The sequence below is a fragment of the Bos indicus x Bos taurus genome, chromosome 2 (assembly GCF_003369695.1).
Source record: "Bos indicus x Bos taurus breed Angus x Brahman F1 hybrid chromosome 2, Bos_hybrid_MaternalHap_v2.0, whole genome shotgun sequence".
Lineage (NCBI taxonomy): Eukaryota > Metazoa > Chordata > Mammalia > Artiodactyla > Bovidae > Bos > Bos indicus x Bos taurus.
In genome coordinates, this window is record NC_040077.1 from 38231735 (window position 1) to 38254847 (window position 23113).

The 23113-nt window shown below is 38.6% G+C and overlaps 1 protein-coding gene and 1 non-coding gene across 2 annotated transcripts in view; one reads left to right on the plus strand and one right to left on the minus strand.

Moving 5' to 3' along the window:
- Positions 1-23113, minus strand: part of LOC113900206 (translation initiation factor IF-2-like) — a 113850-nt gene that overhangs the window by 14797 nt on the left and 75940 nt on the right. The gene's annotated exons all lie outside the window — the stretch shown is intronic.
- Positions 11184-11290, plus strand: LOC113881496. Its single transcript, XR_003508046.1, has one exon. It is a non-coding gene; the product is annotated as a U6 spliceosomal RNA (small nuclear RNA).

Below are 23113 nucleotides of genomic sequence, written 5' to 3' on the forward strand. Positions count from 1 at the left end.
CACTCCAGTTCCTTCATGCAGGACATGAATGAGTCATCAGATCTGCACTAACGCTTCAGTTATTTATGCTTATGGCAGTTGTGCTAATAAGAGAAGTGACAAAAGGGTGTCGTGCCCAAGAAATCTGACAGATTTGATGTATCCACTTATATCCATAACTCAACCCCTCCTCTATATGATACTGGGTATTGTGTTCCATAAGAATTCCTGCCAAGACTCCACCCCAGTGCACGCCCTCTCTTGTGGTCATAAGAATGTCAACACTATGCAGTATCTTCCTCTTTGTCTATTTGGCTCCTTGCTTTATTCACCAAGATGTATTTTTCTGTCATTTTTGTCTAATCCTATTCAAATGCATTATATTCCTACCAAGAAAACAATACTAACAAGATATGTAGTTTGGCACATACAAAATACTCCCAAGTAAATACGCACTTTTTTGTGTATAGATCTTTCTGCATTTCCCATATGAATTGCCTGACTTGACATTTCTTTCTCTTTTTAATACAAAGCCTGCCACTCTTGATTATCTCTTTAATATTCTGTCCAAAATTGCAACTGAAAGGCAAAGGAAAAAAAGGTGAAGGAATGTAATTTGCACTTCTTGTAACCTTGGTTATTTATCAAATATACTTTTTTCTTTATAACCACCTTTTCAACATTTCAAGACATGCCTAATTGCCAGTGTTCACTTTTACAGACCCAGTGGGTAATGGAACTCTTGGAGAATCCTGGTTTGCAGAGGCAATCACTAAGGTTAGTTTGACACTGCTCTCTATTGAAGAAACTGTCTTTTGTTTGAGAAAGAAGGTTGAGTGATAGCAACCAAAACAGGTTCTAGAGAACAGCTGTAGACTCGAGCATGGATTTTAGTCTGCATGAGTGTAGCACCCTGTTTTCAAAAAGGTTTTACTTTTATTGCCTCACTGATGCTTATATACCCTGGTGACACAGGGAATATTTTGCACATTTTTAAAATTGATAACAAGGCACAGATAGGTAAATGACTGGCTCAGGAACACATAAAGTGTGATCAAGTAAGTTTCAAGTTGTAAACTTATAATTCAAACTCTCCTCAGTAATCTGATGGAGAAAGGAACTTCCAGTTTCTAAACTGCATCATGTAGAGAATTCAGGAGCATAGCACCAACCCAGAAGACTATCCAACATAAGTTTGAGAAGTCCAGACCAGAGTCTACTCCACCCAGTAGTCTTTGATGGCCTGCCTTCAACCTCCTGCCAACAGCAACCCTTACCTTAACTAGTTTAAGCAGGCAGCTCTAAATAGTTGTTGTTGGTTCCCGTGGTAACAGATACCTAGGTTTCAGCTTCAAATGACCCTTTTAATGAGGCAATTTCACGAATATTCATGATAAACTACCAGATCACAAACTTAACTGTGGGAATTTTTGCTTTGGAAAATCAAATAAAAAGAAAGCAAAAAGAATGAGCAGCAAGTGGACTAGAGAAAATGGGGCCAGATTTGGAGAGGCAAATGGACGAGAAGCCAGGCCTGACTACCAAAAGCCAGATCAAAATCAATTCAAACCAAAGCTTTAAATTATAATTGGTCCCTAAAGGGCTAGCCACCAGTCAGAGCCAAGATTCCTTGGGAGGAGGCATGGTAGAATAAGACGTGGAGAGGGCAGGAGTTGAGTATGCCCTGTAGAAGGCTGTGTATTTTAAAGAGCTTCAGTTTTCTATTTTATTCCTGACCATGATGACTAAATGTTGGCAACTATCTTTCTCTTGTTTCTTCATTTATGCAACCAAGAGACACTGTGACCTGAAGAAGACACATTTAACTAGACTGTGCAGTTTGGCATATGTGAATTTCCTTAGCAACCTAGTTCAGTTCAGTTCAGTCGCTTAGTCATGTCCGACTCTTTGCAACCCCATGAACCGCAGCACGCCAGGCCTCCCTGTCCATCACCAACTCCCAGAGATCACTCAAACCCATGTCCATCGAGTCGGTGATGCCATCCAACCATCTCATCCTCTGTCATCCCCTTCTCCTCCTGCCCTCAATCTTTCCCAGCATCAGGGTCTTTTCCAATGAATCTGTTCTTCCCATCAGGTGGCCAAAGTATTGGAGTTTCAGCTTCAACATCAGTCCCTCCAATGAACACCCAGGACTGATCTCCTTTAAGATGGACTGGTTGGATCTCCTTGCAGTCCAAGGAACTCTCAAGAGTCTTCTCCAACACCACAGTTCAAAAGCATCAATTCTTCAGTGCTCAGCCTTCTTTATAGTCCAACTCTCACATCCATACATGACCACTGGAAAAACCATAGCCTTGACTAGACGGACCTTTGTTGGCAAAGTAATGTCTCTGCTTTTTAATATGCTATCTAGGTTGGTCATAACTTTCCTTCCAAGGAGCAAATATCTTTTAATTTTATGGCTGCAATCACCATCTTCAGTGATTTTCAAGCCCAGAAAAATAAAGTCAGCCACTGTGTCCACTGTTTCCCCATCTATTTGCCATGAAGTGATGGGACCAGATGCCATGATCTTAGTTTTCTGTATGTTGAGCTTTAAGCCAACTTTTTCACTCTCCTCTTTCACTTTTATCAAGAGGCTCTTTCATTCTTCCTCACTTTCTGCCATAAGGGTGGTGTCATCTGCATATCTGAGGTTATTGATATTTCTCCCAGCAATCTTGATTCCAGCTTGTGCTTCATCCAGCCCAGCATTGCTCATGATGTACTCTGCATATAAGCTAAATAAGCAGGGTGACAATATACAGCCTTGACTTACTCCTTTTCCTATTTGGAACGAGTCTGTTGTTCCATATCCAGTTCTAACTGTTGCTTCCTGACCTGCATATAGGTTTCTCAAGAGGCAGGTCAGGTGATCTGCTATTCCCATCTCTTGAAGAATTTTCCACGGTTTATTGTGATCCACACAGTCAAAGGCTTTGGCATAGTCAATAAAGCAGAAATAGATGTTTTTCTGGAACTCTCTTGCTTTTTCCATGATCCATTGGATGTTGGCAATTTGATCTCTGGTTCCTCTGCCTTTCCTAAAATCAGCTTGAACGTCTGGAAGTTCATGGTTCATGTATTGCTAAAGCCTGGCTTGGAGAATTTGAGCATTACTTTACTAGAGTGTGAAATGAATGCAATTGTGCAGTAGTTTGAGCATTCTTTGGCATTGCCTTTCTTTGGGATTTGAATGAAAACTGACATTTTCCAGTCCTGTGGCCACTGCTGAGTTTTCCAAATTTGCTGGCATATTGAGTGCAGCACTTTCACAGCATCATCTTTCAGGATTTGAATAGCTCAACTGGAATTCCATCACCTCCACTAGCTTTGTTCATAGTGATGCTTCCTAAGGCCCACTTGACTTCACATTCCAGGATGTCTGGCTCTAGGTGAATGATCACACCATGGTGATTATCTGGGTCATGTGGATCTTTTTTGTACAGTTCTTCTGAGTATTCTTGCCTCCTCTTCTTAATTAGCAACATAGGTTATCCACAAATCCCAAAGACATGGCAGTCTTCATTAAAGTTCCAGGATTATGTGATTAAACCTCTTATCTCTTCTACCTACTAAAAATCTCACAAAGATAAAAGAAATTTGATACATTGCTACACTATCACATGGAAACATCATAATTACTTAAAGAAAGACATGTCAATAATCCTTTCATGTTTTACTATAAAAGAGTGCCTTGCCTATGTATTAATAGGACCACTGAAGTGCATATTCGGTTGAAGGCAAAAGGATAGCCTAAAAGAGCTTTCACAGACATTTTAAAATTTCTGGCCAAGCTCCTTAGGTCCTCTAGGACCATCTTACTCTTGCTGCTCTCAGAAAGCACCAGGGAACAGATGTATTGCAGTTTGTGACAGGAGAACAGCCTGTGGATCCGCCTACTCCCTCCAGTCCATCTGGGAACTGAGTGAGACAGGGAGCGCACAGAAAGGGGGGCTCTCTTGGGAATCCCTTGGGGTACCATGGTTATGGGTGCTTTATTTTCGGTAGATGGCAGTGTGTCTATTGAGAGCAGCAAAAGGAAAGTCTAGATGGGAAATCTGATTGATTCTAGAGAAGGCATACTGCATTCGATAATGCATGGTTTATATTTTTATTGAGTGACGTGATAACACAAATGCTATTTAGTATTCACGTTAGCACTCTCTTTGGAGCTCAAGGAACTTTATGATTTACTATTCTGGCTCAGACTCAAGGCTGTAGTGGAGCCCAGGGCCATTCTATGAGAGATATAGTTGGAATAAGAATAAATCACTCTGAACATTCACCTACTTTATCACCCAAACACATAAATCAGTATCTCTACTCTATCTATGGCTGGACTCCTACCCTAGGCACTGGATTCCCCCTTACCAAGGTAGAACACTCTGATGCCTTGGTTCCTGCCCAGCACACAGTAATCTCACAGCCCTAGAATCAAGGCAACCAGATCAGTTTCTTACACGTGGGTGCTCCTATGTTGTAGATACTGTTACTTGCCCATCCATACTTTATCCTTTATTGTCGTTGTTGTTTAATTGTCCAGTGGTGTCCAACTCTTTGCAACCCCATGGACTGCAGCTCGCCAGGCATCCCTGTCCCTCACCATCTCCTAGAGTTTGGTCAAACTCATGTCCATTGCATCAGTGACTGCATACAGCCATCTTATCCTCTGATGCCCTTTTCTTCTGCCCTCAGTCTCTCCCAGCATCAAGGACTTTTCCAATGAATTAACTGTTTACATCAGGTGACCAAAATATTGGAGCTTCAGCTCTTGCATCAGTCCTTCCAATGAGAATTTAGGGTTGATTTCCCTTAAGATTGACTGGTTTGATCTCTTTATGTTCAAGGAAATTTCAGGAGTCTTCTCCAGCACCGCAGTTCGAAAGCATCAATTCTTTGGTGCTCTGCCTTCTTTACGGTCTAGCTCTCACAACCATACGTGACCACTGAAAAGACTGTAGCCTTGACTATATGGACTTTTGTCAGCAGCGTAATGTCTCTGCTTTTCAACACACTGTCTAGGTTTTTCATAACATTCCTGCTGAGAAGCAATCATCTTCTTATTTCATGGCTGCAGTCACCATCCACAGTGATTTGAGAGCCCCAAAAGAGGAAATCTGTCACTACTTCCACCCTTTCCTCTTCTATTTGCTATGAAGTAACGGGGCTGGATGCCATGATCTTAATTTTTTTAATATTTAATTTTAAACTGCCTCTTTCACTCTCCTCCTTCACTCTCATCAAGAGACGCTTTGTTCCTATTTGCTTTCTGCCATTAGAGTGGTATCATCTGGCTTGGACATCTGAAAGTTCTTGGTTCGTGTAATGCTAAAGCCTAGCATGCAAGATTTTAAGCATGACCTTAGTAGCATGAGAGATAAGTTCAATTGTCCAATGGTTAGAATGTTCTTTAGTACTACTCTTCTTGGTAGTCCTTTATAATATATATCTAAATATTTTTTCTCTCTTCTGAGTGCTTTCAGGAGAGTAGACCCCAGCACCAGAAGATGAACCAAATTTATTTAAGCTGGCTGCAGTATCCCATTTAAGAATGGGAGAAGAACCTCAAGTTTGCCTCTTAGAAAATAAACTCTAAACACAGTATGAGGGATAGAGAGGATGAAAAGAGATTCTGTGAGACAACCACTATGCTATGCACTTAATAGAATATTCCTTATTATAATCTTGAGGTAGGTACTCTGCTACCCATTTAACATTTGAGGAAAATGAAGCTCAGAAAGTTTAAACCACCTACCTAAAATCAGCCTTATTGTTGACTGAGCTTATGATGAGATTCTAACTGTTAGAGAAGTCTGCTGTTGGACTTTGGGTGAAGAAACATGCAAGGAGAAACCTCCTGTTTCTGTCCCCTGACATGACCTTTTTTGACTATGAACCCATGGGCAGCAGTATTTATCTTGAGATAATTACAGGAGTCAACCTAAGAGGGCAGACAAACTGAAAATCACAATCACAGATAACTAACCAATCTGATCACATGGACCACAGCCTTGTCTAACTCAATGAAACTATGAGCCATGCAGTGTAGGGCCACCCAAGACAGACGGGTCATGGCAGAGAGTTCTGACAAAACGGGGTCCACTGGAGAAGGGAATAGCAAACCACTTCAGTATTCTTGCCTTGAGAACCCCATGAACAGTATGAAAAGGCAAAAAGATAGGACACTGAAGATGAACTCCCCAGGTCGGTAGGTGTCCAATATGCTACTGGAAATCAGTGGAAAAATAATTCCAGAAAGAATGAACAGACAGAGCCAAAGCAAAAACAACACCCAGTAGTGGATGTGACTGGTGATGGAAGTAAGTCCAATGCATAAAGAGCAATATTGCAGAGGAACCTAGAGTGATAGGTCCATGTATTAAGGTAAATTGGAAGTGCTCAAACAGGAGATGGCAAGAGCGAATGACAACATTTTAGGAATCAGAGAAATAAAATGGACTGGTATGGGTGAATTTAACTTAGATGACCATTATATCTACTACTGTGGGCAAGAATCTATTAGAAGAAATGGAGTAGCCCTCATAGTCAACAAAAGAGTCCGAAATGCAGTACCTGGATGCAATCTCAAAAATGACAGAATGATCTCTGTTTGTTTCCAAGGCAAATCATTCAATATCACAGTAATCCAAGTCTATGCTCCAACCAGTAATGCTGAAGAAGCTGAAGTTGAAAAGTTCTATGAAAACCGACAAGGCCAAAAAAGATGTCATTTTCATTACAGGGGACTGGAATGCAAAAGTAGGAAGTCAAGAGATACCTGGAGTAACAGGCAAATTTGGCCTTGGAGTACAAAATAAAGCAGGTCAAAGTTAACAGAGTTGTACCAAGAGAATGCACTGGTCAAAGCAAATACCCTCTTCCAAAAACACAAGAGAAGACTCTGCACGTGGACATCACGAGATGGTCAACACCAAAATCAGATTGATTATATTCTTTGCAGCCAAAGATGGAGAAGCTCTATACAGTCAGCAAAAACAAGATCGGGAACAGACTGTGGCTCAGATCATGAATTCCTTATTGTCAAATTCAGACTTAAATTGAAGAAAATGGAAAACCACTAGACCATTCAGGTATGACCTAAATCAAATCCCTTATGATTATACAGTGGAAGTGACAAATAGATTCAAGGGATTAGATCTGATAGACAGAGTGACTGAAGAACTACGGACGGAGGTTCGGCGCATTGTACAGGAGGCAGTGATCAAGACCATCTCCAAGATAAAGAAAGGCAAAAAGGCAAAATGGTTGTCCAAGGAGGCCTTCCAAATAGCTGAGAAAAGAAAACATGAAAGGCAAAGGGGAAAAGGAAAGATATACCCATTTGAATGCAGAGTTCCAAAGACTAGAAAGGAGGGATAAGAAAGTCTTCCTCAGTGATCAGTGTAAAGAAGTAGAGGAAAACAATAGAAAATGACTAGAAATCTCTTCAAGAAAATTAAATATACCAAGGGAATATTTCACGCAAAGATGAGCACAATAAAGGACAGAAATGGTATGGACCTAACAGAAGCAGAAGATATTAAGTAGAGGTGGCAAGAATACATAGAAGAACTATACAAAAAAAACCCTTCATGACCCAGATAATCACAATGGTGTGACCAATCACCTAGAGCCAAACATCCCAGAATGCGAAATCAATTAGGAAGCATCACCGTGAACAAAGCTAGTAAAGGTGATGGAATTCCAGTTGAGCTATTTCAAGTCCTAAAAGATGACGCTGAGAAAATGCTTCACTCAATGTATCAGCAATTGAAAAAGTCAGCAGTGGCCACAAGACTGGAAAAGGTAAGTTTCCATTTCAATCCCAAAGAAAGGCAATGCCAAAGAATGCTCAAACTACTGCACAATTGCACTCATCTTGCACACTAGTAAAGTAATGCTCAAAATTCTCCAAGCCAGGCTTCAACAGTAAGTGAACTGTTAACTTCCAGATGTTCAAGCTGGATTTAGAAAAGACCGAGGAACCAGAGATCAAATTGCCAACATCCATTCAATCATCGAAAAAGCAAGAGAGTTCCAAAAAAACTTCTACTTCTGCTTTATTGATTATGCCAAAGCCTTTGACTCTGTGGATTACAACAAACTGTGGGGAATTCTGAAAGAGAAGGGAATACCAGACCACCTGACCTGACTCTTGAGAAATCTGTATGCAGATCAGGATACAACAGTTAGAACTGGACATGGAACAACAGAGTGGTTCCAAATCAGGAAAGAAGTACATCAAGGCTGTATATTGTCACCCTGCTTATTTAACTTATATGCAGAGTACATCATGAGAAATTCTGGGCTGGATGAAGCAAAAGCTGGAATCAAGATTGCCAGGAGAAGTATCAATCACCTCAGATATGCAGATGACACAACCCTTATGGCAGAAAGTGAAGAAGAACTAAAGTGCCTCTTGATGAAAGTGAAAGAGGAGAGTGAAAAAGTTGGCTTAAAGCTCAACATACAGAAAACTAAGATCATGGCATCTGGTCCCATCAGTCCATGGCAAATAGATGAGTAAACAGTGGAAATGCTGAGAGACTTATTTTTCTGGGCTCCAAAATCACTGCAGCCATGAAATTAAAAGACGCTTGCTCCTTGGAAGGAAAGTTATGACCAACCTAGACAGCATATTAAAAAGCAGAGACATTATTTTGCCAACAAACGTCCATCTAGTCAAAGCTGTGGTTTTTCCAGTAGTCACGTATGGATGTGAGAGTTGGACTATAAAGAAAGCTGAGTGCCGAAGAATTGATGCTTTTGAACTGTGGTGTTGGAGAAGACTCTTGAGAGTTCCTTGGACTGCAAGAAGTTCCAACCAATCCATCCTAAAGAAAATCAGTCCTGAATATTCATTGGAAGAATTTATGCTGAAGCTGAAACTCCAATACTTTGGCCACCTGATGCAAAGAACTGACTCATTTTAAAAGACCCTGATGCTGAGAAAGATTAAAGGCAGGAGGAGAAGGGGTCAACAGAGGATGAGATGGTTGTATGGCATCATCAACTCAATGGACTTGAGTTTGGGTAAACTCTGGGAGTTGGTGATGGACAGGGAGGCCTGGTGTGCTGCAGTCCAGGGAGTCGCAAAGAGTCAGACACAACTGAGTGACAGAACTGACCTGAACTGAAATTAAAAGAGTAAGACAAAAGTCTGTGGGTAACAGAGTAGCATGATGGAAAGAACCTGGGACCTCGATGATGCTGTGGAGCTGCTGAATTAACCAACCCTCACACTTCAGATTTATGTTTCAGTCTCTTAGAAATAAATCTTATGTTACCTGTAGCTCCCTCCCCAAATCCTAACAAATACAACCTAGGATTCTAGCCATAAATAATTAGAAAAATGGTTAGTATCTGAGCCAAAAGCAGCTATCCATAGGGTAACTGCCATTGAGTCAGGATTTGAGAGTCTACTGATCAGGACCTTTTGGCTGGATCACATCTAATGAGACCAATCAGACCCTTTCTGGAAGAGCTTGAATAGATTTTTCTCCCATCTCTTCAGAACCTCCCTCCATCAATTAACTCATCTCTCCTCTGTATCATCAATATCTTCTGCTTATACTAGCACCTTCTTAAACACCATTTTAAAAGTAGTAAAAAAAACTAACATAACATCTTTGTCAAACATCAACTGTCTTACATATGACACTCTAGCTAGCCTCTTTCTTTCACTATCAACTTATCAAAATAGTTGTCTCCAGTTACTACCCTTCAAGTCACTCTTCAACCTATGGCAATTTACATCTGCTATACTCCAACAGGATATGGTCTTTTACAGATGTTACAGAATGGTCATAAAATAGGGTAAAAACTGAGTAACAAACAAACCCAAAACTTAGTCATTTAGAACAGCAGCCACCACTGATTGTCTTTCATAATCCTGGGGATTGACTAGGCACAGGTGGATAGTTCTGTCCTGCATTGTGTTGTCTGGAGCTGTGGTCATCTGGAGGCTTGACTGGACTAGAACATCCCCTATGGTTCATTCACAGGGCTGGGAGGTGATGTTGGCTCTTGGCTGGAAGCTTGAGTCCTTCCCTTCATGGTACCGTCATGTGTGGGGTTCCCACAGCATGAATGCTAGATTTTTAGGAGGAATGTTTCAAGTCTGTGAAAATAGAAGCTGCCCAGTCTCAAAGTTGAAGGAAATGGCAACCCACTCCAGTATTCTTGCTTGGAGAATCCCAGGGACAGGGGAGCCTGGTGGGCTGCCGTCTATGGGATCGCACAGAGTCAGACACAACTGAAGCAGCTTAGCAGCAGCAGCAGCAGTCTCAAAGTTAACAGTTTCACTTCTGCCATATATTATTGGTCAATACAAACACAAAGCAGTCTAGAATCAAGGGGAAGGAAATAAATTTCACTTCTTGATGGGAGGAAGAGGAAAGAATTTGCAACCAACTTTAATATACCACTTTTATTAATGGTCTTCCTTATTGCTAACTACAGTAAAAATAATAAGGTTTCTATTTCCTGTGGCATCTCAATTCTTGAAATAGTTCATTCTTTCAACTTCCATGACAACACACTCCCCTTGTTTTCTTAAGACAACACACTCTTAACCTTTCTTAACCCTTTTGTTAAGAATCCACTTCTCTAAACTCGAAATAGTATTATTCCTTAGTATTCCATCCTTGGTCCTCTTCTATTATCACTTTATATTTTTCTGTTTATCTTATTGGACATTCTAATAAACTCTCAAGACTTCCATTACAATATACACATTAATCACTCTCAAGTCTTTCATCATCTTTATTGAACATTTCCTATTTCCATCTAAGTATCTTATAAGAATCACAAATTCAGAATATCCAAAATTGAGCTCATCATAGTTTCTCCCAAAGCTTCAATTTCAGTGTTATCTCTCTCTCTGTGAATAGCACCGTAATTCCCTCAGTTACATAATACGGAAAATTAATCATTTTTGACTTCTTTATTTTGTTCAACTCTATATCCATTTACCAAAGCTAGTTTATTATCTCTTTAATATCTTTCAAATTAATTAATTTGCCTACATCTCTTCTCTAGTACTCTAGTCCTGAACTCTAGTTCATATCACTATCATCTTTTACCAGACATATTTGAGCATCTTTTATTGAGTTTTCTCATTCTAGATTGGCCTCCTCTTTAATTCATTTTCTATACTGAAGCCAGAGTAGCTTTTCATGACAATACAACCTTATGCTGTGCTCAGTTTGGCAGCATATATACTAAAGTTGGAACAATAAAGAGAAGACTAGCATGACCACTTTGATAGAATGACTTACAAATTTCTAAAGTATTTATTTTTTTTCTTTATTGATGGACACACAATCTGTAAAGGTATATTTTGCACGACAGTAACAGCACACAGGAAGAGAAGATGAAGTTATACAGGAGCAAAGTTTCTGTATACTATTGTAATGAATTAGGTATAAATCTGAACTAGATTCTTATAAATTAAGACATTAATTGTAATCCTTATAACAATCCCTGGGCTTCCCTGATGGCTCAGTGGGTAAAGAATCTGCCTGCAATGCAGGAGACACAGGAAAAGAAGGTTTGATCCCTGGGCTAGGAAGATCCCCTGAAGGAAAAATGGCAACCCACTCCAGAATTCTTGCCTGGAAAATCCCATGGACGGAGGAGTCTGGCGGTCTACAGTCCATGGGGTCTCAAACAACCAGACTTGAGTGAGCAACTAACAAATGTATAATTAAAAGTCGTTTAAAAGATATAAAAATCATAAGCATATATATACCTGACAATCCCAAACTCGTGAATCAAAAGCTAACAGAATTGAAGGGGAAAATAATCAATTCAGTAGTAACAGTTGGAAATTTCCACACCTCACTTTCAATAATGAGTAGAAGAACTAGACAGAAAATCATCAAGCTAGTAAAAGACTTGAATGATATTATAATTGTATTAACAGAGAGGTAGAGAAGCCTCCATTCAACAACTACAAAAAACACATCCTTTTCAAATACATGTGGAACATTTACCACTATAAAATGTATGTTAGGCCATAAAACAAGTGTAAATAATTTTTTAAAGATTGAAATCATATGAAATATGTTCTCCAACCACAATGGAATGAAATTATGAATTAATAACAAGGAAATTTGGCAAGTTCACAAATACATGGAAATTAAACCCAGTCATAATCAGAGAGTCAAAAGGAAATAACAAAGGAAATTAGAAAATATTTTAAGATGAATGAAAATTAAAACACAGCATACCAGATGTTATGGGGTGCAATGAAAACAGTGTACTATATTTGCCTCTATTTAAAAAGAAAGATCTCAAATCAATAATCTAATATTCCACCTTCGGGAACTGGAAAAACAAAAGCAAACTAAGTCTAGAGCAGGAGGACAGAAATATATAGGTTGGAGTGAAAATAAAATAGGGAATAGAAAAATAATAAAGAAAATCAACAAAACTGAATATTGGTTCATTGAAATGATCAACAAAATTGACAAATCTTTTAGCTAACTGAATCAAGCAAAAAAGAAAATACTAAAATTACTAAAGAAAAAATGAAAGTCGCTCAGTCTTGTCTGACTCTTTGTGACCCCAGGGACTGTAGCGTGTCAGGCTCATCTGTCCATGGGATTCTCCAGGCAAGAATACTGGAGTGGGTAGCCGTTCCCTTCTCCAGGGGATCTTCCTAATCCAGGAATCAAACCTAAGTCTCCCACATTGCAGGCAGATTCTTGACAGTCTGAGCCACCAGGGAAGCCCTACTAAAGAAAGGAGGGGATATTATTATCAACATCACACACAAAAAAGATTATAAGGTGTTATGGACTGAATGTTTGTATCCTTCAAAATTCATATATTGAAGTCCTAACACCCAATGTGTTAGGAGATAGGTGTTCAGAAATAGAATCTTTGAAAAGTAATAGGGAAAGATTAAGTAAAGAGGGTGGAGCTCTCATGATGAGAATGATGAGACTAGGGACTTTAGAAGAAGAGATAGATCTTTCTCTCTCCCTCTTTCTCCGACCCCACTCTTGCCTTCCCTTCTTTCTACTCCACCCCTCCCCTCACCCTAGGTGCAGGCAAGGAAAGGCCACATAAGGACACAGTGAAAATGTGGTTGTCTGTAAGGCAGGAAGAGATTTTTCACCAGGAACCAGATTGGCTGGCACCTTTGTACTGGATCTTCCAACCTCCAGAACTGTGAAAAATATATTTCTACTATTTAAGCTACCCAGTCTATGGTATTGTTTATGGCATCCTGAGATGACTAAGATATAAAGCCTACAGTGTAGGCCAACAAAGAAGACAACTTTGATGATGTGGATAAATTCCTAGAAACAAAAGCTACCAAAGTTGATTAATGAAGAAATAGAAAAATCTGAAAAGATGTATAACAAGTAAACAGCTTAAGTTAATAATCAAAACAGTCCCAGCAAAGAAAATAGAAGACTATATGGCTTCATGGGTGAATTCTATAAAACATTTCAAGAAGAATTAATACCTGTTCTTCATAAACTTTTACAAATAAAAGAAGAAGATGGAACACTTCCTAATTCTTTTTTTGAGGCCAATGTCCCTGATAGCAAAGCAAGACAGAGACATAACAAGAGAAAACTACAGACCAAATCCTTATAAATATAGAAATAAAACTCTTCAACCACATACATACTAGAAAACTGAATCCAGTAAAACATATGAAAGAATTTTATAACATTGTCAAGTGGGATTTATACTTGGTGCAATATATGAAAATCAATATAATATACAAATTAATATGATAAAGGGGAAAAAACCCACATGATCTTGTCAATAGATGTAGAAAAGGATATTTGACAAAATCCAAAACCCTTTAATGACAAACAGACAAACCAAAACCACTCAACAAAACCCCCACAGCTAATACAATACTTAATGACAAAAGATTAGAGGTATCCCCCCTAAGATCAGTTACAAGGCAATCACACTCCAATCTGATATCACTTTATAATTTCAAAGTTATATGTGTTGTAGTAAAAATACTTTTCAAATGGTATAGTTCAGTTTTTATTCTTTAAATAAATGCATGTGATGCACAGAAATGAGTTTGGAAGTCTACGTACCAAGAGGCTGGCAGTGGTAATCTTAGATGATGGCAACAATGGTGATTTTACATATGCTTTGTTTGTTTGATTCATTTCTGTTATTTTAACAACACTGTTGAGATATAACTCACATACTGAACATTCCACCTGTGTAAAGTGTACAATTTAATGGTACTTATGAAATCATCACCACTCTCCAGTTCCGGAACATTTTCCTCACTCCAAAAAGAAACCTCAAATCCATTGGAAGTCACTTCTCACTTCCCGTTCCCCCATCCCCTGACAACCCCTCATCTACTTTCTGTTTTCATTAATTCGCCTCTTCTAGATATATACCATGTAAATAATTTCATGCATTATATGACTTTTGCATCTGACCTCTTTCATGTAGCATAATGTTTTAAAGGTTCGTCCATGTTGTAGCATGTATCAGCACATTCCTTTTTTACGGTTGAATAATATTTCATTGCATGGATATACCAGATTTTCTATATCCATTCATCAGTTCATGGACATTTGGGTTGTTTGTTTCTTGGCTATTATGAAAAATACTGCTGTGAACATTCATGTACACAAGTCTTGTATATACATAAATTTTTAATTTTTCTTGGAATATAGTAAGTGTATATTTAACAGTATTTAGAAACTACCAAACAGTTTTCAAAGTGTTTGTACATTTTATATTGCCACAAGCAAGGTATGAAATTTCTCATTGTTCTTTATCCTTACTAACTTTTGGTTTGGTTAGTCTTTTAAATTTTAACTTTTTAAATAGATGTGTAATAATGTCTCATTGTGGTTTTAATTTGCATTTCACTGATGACTAATGATGTTAAGTGCCTTTTCAGTCCTTATTGGCTATTAGTGTATCTTCTTTTTAAAATTATCTTTTCAAAATGTTTGTCCATTTAAAAATTGGATTAAGATTCTAAAACACACAGAAACTTGAAAGTATTCACTTTAACCAAAGATCTCAAGCTCACTCATGTATCTTTTTCTCCTTCCCTTTAGTTAAGTTTTCCATAGCTCTCCTTTTTCTTTGACAAAAATTTCTTTAAAGTTGGAATTGAATTTTATAATTGAAGACTAATGAAAAAGATTCAATTTTAAAATAAATGTCAATTGTTTAAAAAAATTGAAAAACAAAAGTGTATGTAAATTTTCATGTACATGTACCTTATTACATTACTGCACAGTGAAAAAAATTGAATTGTTTCTTTTTTGATACTGATTTGTAGGAGTTTTTATATATTCTGAACATAAGTCCTTGTGAATATTTCTACCAGTCTGTGGCTTGCCTTTTCATTTTCCAACTTTTTTAAATTTTTAATTAATTTTTGGCTGCACTGGGTCTTCATTGCTGTGAGGGAGCTGTCTCTAGTTGCAGCAAGCAGGGGTTACTCTAGTTGTGGTGCGCAAGCTTCTCGTTGCCGTGGCTTCTGTTGCTGTGGAGCATGGCCTCTAGGTAGCTCCTGTAACATGTTGGCTTGAGAGCACAGGCTCAGTAGTTGTGGCACATGGGCTTAGTCACCCTGAGGCAGCTGGGATCCCTCCAGAGTAGGGATTGAACTCACGTCCCCTGCATTGGCAGGTAGATTGCTAACCCCTAGACCACATTTTCCTCATTTCCCAACTTTGGTTCAAGCGCTACTATTAGACTTCATATATTGAGCAGGCCTTAAGCTTTGTCATCTGTCCCCCAACCACACTTCCTGTGAAACCATTAAAAATGAAATCGATCACCAGAATTTGGCACACATGCCTACGGGCAAAAGCCATTCCTGGTGCTCCCCACCTCCTCGGAGTTCTATGTTCACTTCACCAGTTTTTGTCTTCTTAGAATCTTTATTTTCTTGGCAGCTCATTAACGTATTTGAACGTTTTTGTTTGTTTGTTTCTTTGCTTTTTACACTTTATATGTCAGAATTATTGCTTTCAGTAGGAGGACCACCATTTTCCTGGTGGTGAGCACTAGCCATGTGATACAGTTCTGGCCAGTATGATAGCAAATGAAGTCTACAGGCAGCGATCCTTTCTTCTTCCTTCTGCTTTGAATATAGATGTAAGACTCAGAGATGCTGCCATGGTTTTTAATTCATGAAGTGATAAAATAACAGATTTACCAACAATAGCAAAGTGGAAGGAGAATAGGAACCATAAACAATAACATCATGAGCTGTGGCACCAACCCTAGACGTATCACTCTAAACATCTTAAGTTAAAAAGCTGACGGACTGCCCCCCGCAGTCTGACCATGGACACGTGTGAGCTTCTTCATTTGAGATGCTGTCTGTTCCTCCGTTTCCTGACACAATCTTGTCTTAAGCTCTTTCAGTTTTTCCTCCTGTTCACCGTCTAAGTAGATTTTCTTCTGAGGCTGTTTGCTGAACACAGTGTATCCCTTTGTTTTCTGTTTGTGTCTATGTTCCTTTTCCTTTTTCTCATCTTAGACACTTTACAGATTTCTTCTTGGTGCAGTTCTGGTGGGCTGTGTGCTTCTAGGAAGTTGTCAGTTTCTTCTAGGTTGTCAAATTTGTTGGCGTTTAATTGTTCATACTATTCTCTTATTTATTTTTAATTTAAAACAATTTTGAATTTCTTTTGGCCACATTGAGCAGCTTGCAGGATTTTAGCTCCCTGGCCAGGGATCAAACCTGCGCACTTTCACCACTGTGGGCAGTGGTTAAGTCAGCTTTCTCACTTTCCTCTTTTACCTTTATCAAGGCTTTCTATCTTGTTCCACTGATTTATATTTTTGTTTTTGTACCAGAGCTATAGTGTCTTGGTCACTGTAATTTTCTAGTATAATCTGAAGTCAAGGGGCTCCATTCCTCCAACTTCGTTTTTCTTTCTCAAGATTTCTATGGCTATTCAGGGTCTTATTGTTCCCATTACTGTTGTTATTTTGTGACTACAAATTGTAATTTTTTTGTGTGTGTGGTAGTTCTGTGAAAAACAGCATTGCTAATTGATTATGGAATGCATTGAGTCTGTCGATTACTTTGTTTAAGTATAATCATTTTCATAATGTTGATTCTTCTGATCCAGGAACATGGTATATGTCTCCATCTGTTTATATCTTCTTTGATTTCTCTTATCATTATAAATTTCTGCACACAGGTATTTTATCTCCTCTGGTAGCTTTATTCCTGGATATTTTCTTCTTTTTGTTGCAGTGGTGTATGGGATTGTTTCCTTACCTCAACATAATAAAGGCTATATATGAAAAAAAAAAGTGATATAAACCCTTATTTGTCTAACAATGAGTTAATTGGGTTTTCTGTTACTTGCCATCAAAAGTTAATCATCTTTAGAGATACAATACTTATACATTCATTCATCTATTCAATCAATAGGGATATATTAACCACATACTGAGTGCCAGGCACTGTTTATAGCATAATTTATCAATACAGACTATATTATTATTTGAGAGCATTTTACACATTTGTGGGAAGGTTTTTATAGTGTTACAATAACTGGGGGTTGGTACTACTTAATGGGTTGATTTTTGGAATATAATACTTCTTCAAATGCATGGACAGTCTCATGAAGTGAGAATTGTCCAGTAGCCTGTACACTTTTCAACACCTTCCAAGACACACATTTATGTAAACAATGGAGTTTTTAATGATCTGAACTCAGAATCTAACTCCATTTTACAACCAAATACCATATATTTTCTGCAATGCTTAACAGATCCAAACTTTCTAAGAATATTTTGTTAGAAATTTACCATAAGTTATTCAAGATCACGAGTAGCAATTCTGCATATGGTTTTTGAGTCTCCAGTATAACAAACTTGTATCAGTCTGCTTTTATAGCATTCTCATACTGACTCTACATATACATGCAGGCATCTGATGATATTATTATATCTACCAGTCACACCTAGACATTTTCAGATTGAAGTACATATTTTATTATAAAGAACTTTGCTTTTATTCTTTATTCCTTTATATTATAATCATGCATTGTGGGGTTTTTTTGGTGACAGTATATTCCTATGTGAGTTATATTAATTATTTAAACTAGAGGATGAGATGGTTAGATAGCATCACCAACTCAATGGACTTGAATTTGAGAAAACTCTGGGAGATAATAGAGGACAGATGAGCCTGGCGTGCTGCAGTCCATGGGTTCGCAAAGAGTCAGACACAACTTAGCGGCTGAACAGCAGCAAAGTAATTTAATCTCATAATTGTAAGCAGGTCTTATAAAAAATCTATCATAAAAAGGAGAGCTGGTCTTTAATAGAGTTAAGAATTACTGGTTTTAGTAGTAATTTCATATATTTAAGGAATTGTTAAATAACATTTACTATTTCTTAGTAAGATGACAAGAAAATGTTTAAAGAAAAAGGAAACTCCTGCTTGTTTGGAAAACTTGACCCTCAGCAAGAATTTCCTGTTTCCAGAATTTAAGAATGTGGGTTTATACCCCATGGCTGTTTGACGCAGATCACAGATGTTCCTGCCCCTCTACCAACTGCCCCTGTTCCTGGCGCCTGCTGGGGATGGTGCGAAATGACCTTTCCAAGAATTTGGCTTTACTTCTCTTGAAGTGTGTCATCTTTCCTTTGAAGGGAGAACACAAGGAGCACCTACTGACTTAGAGAAAGAATGACAGAAGTGTGACTTGGCTAGGATCATGCAGAAGCTAGTGAGTGTTGAAAACTAGAATACAAACTCAGAGTTACTCCTCAGGCTAAATAAATTTTAATTCACTAATATATGTTTCAAATGTTGGGAAAAATGTTGGGGATGAGAAGGAGTTAAGAATATCTGTGTATGGTCAGGAAGAGCTCTCTCCTCTTCGAGTTTAATAACTTTAAAAAGGTGGCTCTCACTTCCATATGAACACCTTCTGTTGACCCTTCTCTTTTTCTTAGTAAGAAAAGTGAAAAAAAGGAAAATCTCAAAGGTCACAGAAATATTAATTGACAAGGTGGAGGTCAGCTCCCTGACATTCTAGGCAGGCGTTTTTAATACAATAAAGCAAGTTGATGTTCACCTCTTATTATAGCTTTAAAATGTCCTCATTAGCCAGTTACACTCCGTCCCCTTTTCCTTCGTTACCACCCACCTCTAGTTCACCCTCATCTCTCTTACTGTGTACATGGAGTTTTCGTGTGTGTTTCACCAGGATCTTTCCATTTTGCCCTACCAGACACATTTTGTTTAAAAGTGTTATCAAAATCAAACGAGAGATTTCAAACACAAAGTCACACTTTGAATAGCTTAAGTCTTGGGCGAGTGTCTGAGACTCCCTAGAGTCCAGTTCATCACAGCTTCATGCGTGTCATTATTTGTGCTTTATGAATACCCACAAGAAGGTTTTAATATTCCGGGTATTAATACAGAGCTTAAAGCTGCTTGCAGTTTTTTATGTGTTGTCCTGGGTGCATAGGCTCTCTGTTGCTGTGAGTGGGCTTTCCTCTGGTTGTGGCAAGCAGGGGCTACTGTCTATTTGCTGTGTGCAAGTTTCTTATTGCTGTGGCTTTTCTTGTTGCAAAGCACGGGTTCTAGGTGTACAGGCTCAGTAGTTGTGGTACACAGGTTTAATTGCCCTGCTGCATATGGGATCTTAGTTCCAGAACCAGGGATCTAACACATGCCTCCTGCTTTGGCAGATGGATTCTTAACCACTGGATCTCCAGAGAAGTCCCTTTTATTGTTTTTTTTAATTTTTATATTTTGGTTGTGCCAGCCAGCTTGTGGGATCTTAATTCCCCAACCAGAGGATGAAGCCTGGCCATGGCAGTGAAAGTGCAGGTTCCTAACCACTGGTCCACCAGGGAATTCCCTACCTGTAACTTTAGGTGAAGGATAAAGGGAAGCAAGATGGATCTGGTTCTACTGGAAACCCAACAGGGTTTTAACACTGTAGACTATTTCCTGTGCTGTCTGTGGAAATAGTCCAGAGCTGAAGTTCGACTTCACTCTCACTTTCAAGGTGCTAAAACTCGTTGCGGGTATAGGGATGAAACACAAGGCAGAAAGGTAAAGAATGGAAAAAACCAAGAATATATGTATTATACATTTTGTAATTGAGACTATAAAGGGAGTGCTCAAGGGGTATTACTATGAAACTGTACTGCCACTTTAGCAAATTGGATAATTTTGGCTGTAAATGACAGAGAACTCAACCAGTGGTGACTTAGCCATTAGGACAATTCTTCCTCAATTGACAGCACTCTGGAGGTAAATGATACCCAGTTGGTCTGGAAGCTCATGGAGTAGCCAAGGGTCCCAGCTTTTCCAGTCTTTCTTCTGGGCCATCTCCACTGTGTCCTCCAAGTCCCTTATTATGGTTATATACAGTGACTGCTGGCACTCTAAGCACAAAATCTCCCACATCCGCTTCAATCACTACCTAAGCAGGGAGGAAGTAGGAATGAGCAAAGGAAACTTTTTCTTTTCATGCCTTCCTGTTATCTGAGCGGATAGTCTTTTCCTAAAGTTCTCAACAGAGCAGAACTTGGTAATATGCCCCTAGACCAAACACAGTCAAAGAGAAATGAGATTGTCATATGGTTTAATTCAATCATAATCCTTTTTTTTTAAATTGAAATATAGTTGATTTATAATGTCGTGTTAGCTTCTGGTATATAGCAAAGTGACTCATATATATATATATATTTATTTATTTATTTATATTTATATTCTATTTCATATTCTTTCCATTATGGTTTACTGCGGGATATTGAATACGGTTTTCTGTGCTATACAGTGCTGTGCTGTGCTAAGTCACTGCAGTTGTGTTCAACTCTTTGTGACCCTATGGAGTGTAGCCCACCCAGCTCCTCTGTCCAAGGGATTTTCCAGGTAAGAATACTGGAGTGGGTTGCCGTGCCCTCCTCCAGGGGATCTTCCTGACCCAGAGATCAAACCCATGTCTTTTATATCTCCTGTGTAGGCAGGGGGGTTCTTTACCACTAGCGCCACTTGGGAAGCCCTGTGCTGTACGGTGAGCGTCCCTGGAAGCTCAACTGGTAAAAAATCTGCCTGCAATGCAGGAATCCCTGGCTCAATTCCCGGGTCAGGAAGATCCCCTGCAGAAGGGACAGTCTCCCCACTCCAGTATTCTTGGGCTTCCCTGGTGGCTCAGATGGTAAAGAATCCACCTGCATTGTGGGATACCAGGGTTCAATCCCTGGATTGGAAAGATCCCCTGGAGGAGGGCATGGCAACCCACTCCAGTATTCTTACTGGAGAATCCCGATGGACAGAGAAGCTTGGTGGACTTCAGCCCATGGGGTCACAAAGAGTCAGATATGACTGAGCAGCTAAGCACAGTTTGTATCTGCTAATCCCAACCTCAAGATTTATCCCCCTACCTTACCCTTTTGGTAACCATAAGTTTGTTTTCTGTGTCTGTGAGTTCATTTCTGTTTTGTAAGTTCGTTCGTGTCATATTTTTAAATTCTACATATAAGTGATATCATATGGTATTTGTCTTTCTCTTTCTGACTTCATTTAACGTTATAATCTCTAGGTCCACTTATATTGCAGCCAGTGGCATTATTTCATTCCCTTTTATGGCTGCCTAGTATTCCATTATATATATATATACATGTATAACATGTCTTTATCTATTCATCTGTCAGTGGACACTTAGGTTGTTTCTATGTCTTGGCTATTGTAAATTGCTCTGCTATGAACACTGGGGGTGCATGTATCTTTTTGAATTATGGTTTTCATCTTTTCTGGGTATATGCCCAAGAGTGGAATTGCTGGATCATATGGTTGGTAGTTCCTTTTTTAGTTTTTTGAGGAACCTCCACACTGTTTTTCATAGTGGCACCAATTTATATCCCACTTTTTTGTCATACTCTTTCCACAATGTATTTGTAAACATTTTAATGATGGCCATTGTGTCTGGCATGTGGTGATACATTATTGAAGTTTTGACTTGCATTTCTCTAATAATTAGCAAAGTTGAGCATCTTTTCACATGCCTTTTCATATCTTTTATATGATTTCTTTGGAGAAATGTATTCTGCCCATTTTTTAATGGTTTTTTTGTGTGTGTGGTTTAAAGTCTTTTTTTTAATTTAATTTTATTTTTAATTAGAAGATAATTACTTTATAATATTGTGATGGTTTCTGCCATCCATCAACATGAATCAGCCATAGGTATATACATAAGCCCCTTCCCTATTGAACCTTCCTCCCACCTCCCTCCCCATCCCACCCCTCTAGGTTGTCACAGAGCACTAGCCTTGAGTTCCCTGCATCATACAACAAATTCCCACTGGCTATCTATTTTACATATGGTAATGTATATGTTTCCATGCTACTTTCTCATATCATCCCACCTTCTCCTTCCCCTACTGTGTCCAAAATTCTATCCTTTATGTCTGCATCTCCTTTGCTGATTGGGTTGTTTTTTTTTTTTTAATTGAGTTGTATGAGCTGTCTGCATGTTTTGGAAATTAAGTGCTTATCAGTTGCCTTGTTTGCAAATATTTTATCTCAGTCCATAAGTTGTCTTTTCATTTTATTTATGATCTCTTTTGCTGTGCAAAAGCTAGTAAGCTTGAAATAAAATAAGTCTTGCTTTTATTTCTATTGCTTGGGGGACTGACCTAAGAAAATATTGATACAATTTATGTCAGAAAATGTTTTACCTATATTCTCTTCCAGTTTTATGGTATCCTGTCTTATATTTAATTGTTCAAGCCATGTTGAGTTTATTTTTGTGTAGGGTATGAGGGAGTGTTCTGACTTCATTGATCCACATGCAGTTGTCAAGCTTTCCCAACACTACTTGTTGAAGGGACTGTCTTTTCTCCATTGCATATTTTGCCTCTTTTGTTGTAGATTGATCAAAGATGCATGGGTGTTTATTTTGGGCTCCGTAATGTGTTCGTAATTGTGCCAATACCATGATGTTTTGATTACTGTAGCTTTGTATTGATAACTGGGCTTTCCCAACGGCTCAATGGTAAAGAATTTGTCTGCAATGCAGAAGACGCAGGAGACTCGAGTTCAATCCCTGGGTTGGAAAGATCCCCTGAAGAAGGAAATGGCAACCTACTGCATTATTCTTGCCTAGGAAATCAC